Source organism: Meriones unguiculatus, chromosome 2 (genome assembly GCF_030254825.1).
Source record: "Meriones unguiculatus strain TT.TT164.6M chromosome 2, Bangor_MerUng_6.1, whole genome shotgun sequence".
Classification (NCBI taxonomy): domain Eukaryota; kingdom Metazoa; phylum Chordata; class Mammalia; order Rodentia; family Muridae; genus Meriones; species Meriones unguiculatus.
This window is the reverse complement of record NC_083350.1, coordinates 131,367,913-131,373,410: the sequence shown is the minus strand read 5'-3', so window position 1 is coordinate 131,373,410 and position 5,498 is coordinate 131,367,913. Positions and strand designations below refer to the sequence as shown.

The following is a 5,498-nucleotide window of genomic DNA, read 5'->3' as shown; positions in this document are numbered from 1 at the left end:
GGAGTCTGCCAAGTCAACACACTCCCTCTGACTTTCTCTCTCACCCCCACCCATCCCCCTTTCTCTCTTCTCCTACACTCTCCTACTGTCTCTCTGTCCCTCTCTGCCCCTTTTCCTCTCTGCCCTCACGGCTCAATAAATTTCCTTGTACCACACCTGTTGTGCGGTGTCTAATATTTATATTATTACAGTCCTAACAGGAATGCTTTTAAAAAAATGTTTTAGCCTGAAATGGCGGTACATGCCTTTAATACCAGCCCTCAGGGAGGCAGAGGCAGGTGGATTGCTGTGAGTCTGAGGTAACCTGGTTTACAAAGCAAGTTCAGGACAGCTAAAGCTACACAGTGAAAGCCTATCTCAAAACAACAACAAATGTTTTATTGAGGTGTTACCTTTGCTCCTTCCAAACTCTCCATTCACAGTCCTTTGTTCTCTTTCAAATTCATTGCCTTTTTTTTTTCTTTAATTATTGTTATAGGGGTGAGAGAGAGAGAATACATATTCATTTTTTAGAAATGAATATGTATTGCTAAATACATAATTACAATACTCCTAGCTGCAATACTTTTGAGAATAAAAGGAAAGCTTAGAAGTAATTGATATTTAATTTTCTTGAATGCTTAGTAGACAGCCAGTCAAGTCTTTTAAAAAAATATTAAAAATGTTTTTTTCTTAAAACATATAGACATTTTTATCATGTATATGGAAACAAAACATTAAAAACCTCCTTATTTTGTGAACAATGTGATTAAGAGGAGAAAAATGTTCTTGATACATAGTCACATCTTCATCTATGCCTGTACCCACCTTTAATGCTATACTACTAGGAACTTCTGAGAAAAATATATTCTTCAACCTTGTCTTGATTTCTATTTATTAAAACTGAACAACAGCCAAAGGTATTTTATAGCACATAGGGAAGACTATCTAATAATGCCAGTGACTTATTTTCTTAATTGAGAAAATACATTCTCTAAAAACGCAAAAACAAGTTCAGAATCGATACTGCGAACTGCAGGTATCTCAGTGCAATATTTTCATAAGGGTATGTGCAAACATCTCAGGCTATTTCCCTCTTTTATTCAGTTTGCTTTCCTTCAATAAATATTTTTACAAGACAAAACTCATCAAATAAGCTCTTTGTGATGACTATGAATTCTTGCTGAATAGAGCTGTCACGGGCTTTCTTTATTCCGCTGCAGAACAGGTGGTCTTTTCAGTTAAGAGCAGTGCCTTTCTCAAGTGATTCTCCTTGTTAGTGATCCATTCTAAGGGACACTTACACACAATCGCAGGGTGGAAACCTGTGCTTCTTTAAGGTCCTGTCCTCCAGTGAAACATATCCAGTCCTTCTCCAGCTTACAGGAGCCTGAATTTCAATGTCTTCGTGTGGGTGTGTGGATTTTGCACTTATTGTTTAGTAGAGAGTCTTATTACTCCTTAAAAGAGAAAACCTTTTTATTTACATTTGTTGTTTTTTTTCAGGTTGTCACACAAAGAAAGGAGTTGCATCATGCATCTTCACACATTCGTGCCGCTGTTTTCTGTTCTCATCTATTTCCTTCCTGCCCTCCATGCTCCTCCCCACACTGGCTGTTTCTATTTCCTATAAGCTTTATTTTTAGTAAACAAAATTTAATAGTTTTGAACAGTTTCTTCATATATCTTTAATGAAACATTTCCAGCTACGTTTGAACAAGCTCATCTAAAATTTAGTATTTGTTTATTTTTTAAAGTGTGACCTCATGATAAGAAACTAAGTTATATTAAAAAATTCTTGTAAAGCTCAAACATTTCCTATATCAAACTGACTATAAGCAGCAAGGTGAAAATGTATGTATTGTGCTCAATAATTTCTTGTTTTCATCCAAAACATCACAGATTTTATGTAGTTAAATCACTTTATGGATAGCTCTACATGTATACGTACAAGTGGAAAACCACAGCATATTACAAAGGAATGCCATAGATTGGATTTTGTTGGTGTTGATTTTGTTTTACTGTTGTCATTGTGTAATTACTTTTTGACATAACTTTTTGTCTGTGTAGCCCAGGCTGCCCTTGAACTCCAGATCCTCCCATCTGCCTCCTAAGTACTAAGAGTGAAGGTGCGTGCCACCATGCCAAGTTTATGTGGTTCTGGGGATGAACTCCAAGACAGTGTGCCTGCTTGGCAAGCTGTAGTCTCCAGAAAGCTTCCTCCTCGCTTCTTTCCTATGAGAAAAAAAGAAAAAAAATGAAGCTCTCCTTATGATCCTTTTGCTGGAGTTTTCTTTTACCCATCTGATCTTTATCTGAACAGGCGTATGTACTATCACGTTTACCTATAAAACAGTCAGCCAATGTTCTACTACGTGATCCCTAGAAACCTGTCCCAGGCACCCAGGGCAGGTAGAAATATCGAAGGTCACCTCTGATGGGTAATTTGCTTATAATTACACAGAGAAGGGGCCAATGTGTTCTTGGAGGCCTTTGCTTCAGATTTAGAAGCCTTGTTAAGTGTGGCGTTTACAGGCACAGTACTAGCAACTGAGGAAGGGTGTTAGGCGTGGAAGGAACGTAGGAAGAATGAGTCTTACTAATGATGAGCGTACAGGGAAGGCAGTGGATCAGACGACTGAAAACGAAACAGTTTTTTCAAGGGCTACAGTTTATTATCTAATCTGCTCAACATAACTGCTGAATACAAATTGTTTTGATCATGGTAATGATCATGGCTTATTTCAGTGTTCCGAATGACTAATCTTATCATGCATATTTTGACATAATGTGTCACATGTTTTATCTGACACATGCATGATAGGTACTATCCTGAGCTTACAACCAAATCAGTATCCTAGCAAGTAGGGACCCAAGAGCAGCCCTTAAAATTCTTGAGGATAATTTTTGAGTATCATGAAGATTTTTATTTTAAGGTGACTTTCTCTACAAAACAAATAAACAAACAAACAAAACACAAGTTGAAAGGTAAAAGGTGGGGGTGGCAAGATGGCTCAGCTGGTAAAGGTGTATTCTGTGAAAACTGATGACCTGAGTTTGATTCCCAGAACCCGCTTGGTGAGAGGACAGAACCAAGCTCTTCAAGTTCTACTCTGACTTCCACACACATGTTGTCGGTCCTCTCTCAGTCTTTCTTTCTGTCTCTCTTACACACAGGCATCTCTTCACCCTCTCTCTTACACATACTCTTACACACACGCATCCGATAAGAAATAAATTGACAGATGATAGATAGATAGATAGATAGATAGATAGATAGATAGATATTTTAAAATAGAAGTCAGGTTAAGGTTTTACCTTGGGATTACAAGTAGGTGAAGAGATAAGAACCAGTTGCAGGACAGGGGAGATGGCTCCATGGGTAAACGTGAAGAGGAGGACCAGAAAGCTGACTCCCAGCTTCTATGTACAAAAACAAGCGAACAAACAAACAAAAAATAAGTCAGACACTACTGCAGGAGTCTGAAAGGCCACTCGTTAGCCAGCCTAGCCGAAATGCTGTAAGTTCAACCGTTATTTGTACCAATGTCCAACCTCAGTGATTATAGCATGCATTCATCTGGTAGTAGACTCTAGGATTTCAAATAGGCTATTTTATGAAGGGATTTTTTAGCTGCTTATTTCGTAGGCTCTAGTAATGCTGAAAATATGTTCTGGTGTATGTTTGTTGATGTAATAAAATCACAAAGTGATTGAGTTATGGAGTTAATTGTTTCTGACAACAATTGCATACAAGGCATTTATTTTCATCAACAGGAAATTATATTTTGAGGAATTTGCAAGTTCAAGCTGAAGGGTTTGTTTGAAGGCAGAGTTTTTGTGAACTCAAAGATAATTACATGTTTTTAACATTCTTGAAGCCAAAGGCTGGGAAGGAACAAGACACATAATATAAATGGCCTCAGTGTTTCATGGACTATTATAGGGTTTCTTCAGGGTCTCAACGTGCACTTTCCAAATTGGCAACTGTGTATTCAGCAGTTAGTGTCCCAGAAAGCACTCATTTTGCACTGACTTTTAGGACACCAGTTTCTAGTTTCTAGGATTCTGTCAGTGCCTCATCATCCCAGCACACTGGATGAAGAAAAAAAAAAAAGGAGAAATAAAAGTAAATGAAAAAATTCTAGTCTTGAAAAAAACAAAACATGTCTTGTATGTCTTATTCCAATTAAAATATTTTTATCAACTTTAAGACTTCCATACATGCACACAATGTATTTTGATTATATTTACCTGCATTCTCCCACCCACCCCCATTCCTTCCACATTGTTCCCTTTAGGGAGCAGATGTAAGTTGGTGACATGGGCATGAGCGTGTCAAGGACCCCAATGCCTCAGCCCCAGGAGAATGGCAAAGTCTCCCCTGGTGAGGCTCAGAGAGATGGCGCAACCCTCCTTTAGTCTGTGTGCGAATGCTGATAGCATGTACAGACTTTCTCCCCTTACCTGTTTATGGCCTGAAGCCTGCGCCCCAACAGAGTCTGTTTCTCCTGAGATTAGTTCAATGGTCTCCTTGTTCGGATGTGTAGAATAACTCCACCTCCTGTTTCATCTGTCTACGCCTAGCTTGTTGTTCACCTTGTTCATGTCTTTCTTTTTTTAAAATTCTTTTAATTTTTTGAGATTATAATTTTCCCTTCACTTCCCTCCTCTACACCCTCCCACGTACCCCCCTTTTCTCACTTTCAAATTCATGACCTCTTTTTAAAGTATTGTTAATTGCTGTTACATGCATATCTGTACAATTGTCGTTACATGCATGCATGCACGTACACACACGCACACACACGCACACACAGCTGTCCCTCAACATCACATTCAGCTGACTTAAGTTAAGTTCTGAGGGATAAACTTAAGCCTTTATACTTCCAAAACAAGTACTTTACCAACTGAACTTTGTTCAGTAGTTTCGAGTGTTAAAATCTTCTTCAGACCAGTTTCTAGTTAAATATTAGCAAGCTCTCCTTTTGCTAGATGGCTTTTTTTTTTTTTTTTAACAGATAAAGCAGAACCACTCCTCATGTAATTTTCTGTGATCAAAGGCATAAAGTGGCTGCTGGTGAATGCTGCGGGTGGCCATGGGACTTCCAATCTCATCATGCTTTTTTTTTTTAAATGTGCTATGAGCCTCAATGTCTGTTCCTCTCTGCAATGTAGGAGCAAGCAGACTCACCAGCTCTGTGTCACCCTTGGTTACCTACTGTTGTAAACAGCCCTAAGAATATATTTATATCACTGGTATAATATATATCATTGGTATCAGAAGCCAAGCCCGCTTACACAGCTCTTTGGCAGCATACAGAAATAATGGTAATGCATGACAAAGGTTGGAAATTGGTTGTTTTTAAATCCCAGAGAAAAAGCTAAAAACGATCCCAAGAGCTTAGAATCTTTACATAAGTGAGAAAACCAAGTCTCAGAAGAAAACCACACTGAACTCATTACAGTGTTGAAGGTTGATTGCTTTTGAAGCATTTTTTTCCTTTTTACATGTTAGT

At 38.3% G+C, this 5,498-nt stretch overlaps 1 long non-coding RNA gene across 1 annotated transcript; it reads right to left on the bottom strand.

Annotated features, from left to right (window-relative positions):
* Window positions 1-1,199: 1,199 nt before the first annotated feature.
* LOC132652196 (uncharacterized) lies at window positions 1,200-4,822 on the bottom strand. The gene is made up of 3 exons (XR_009589674.1): window positions 4,447-4,822; window positions 3,298-3,402; window positions 1,200-2,214 (listed from the first exon to the last, which is right to left on the bottom strand). It is a non-coding gene; the product is annotated as an uncharacterized LOC132652196 (long non-coding RNA).
* Between the last annotated feature and the right edge of the window lie 676 nt (window positions 4,823-5,498).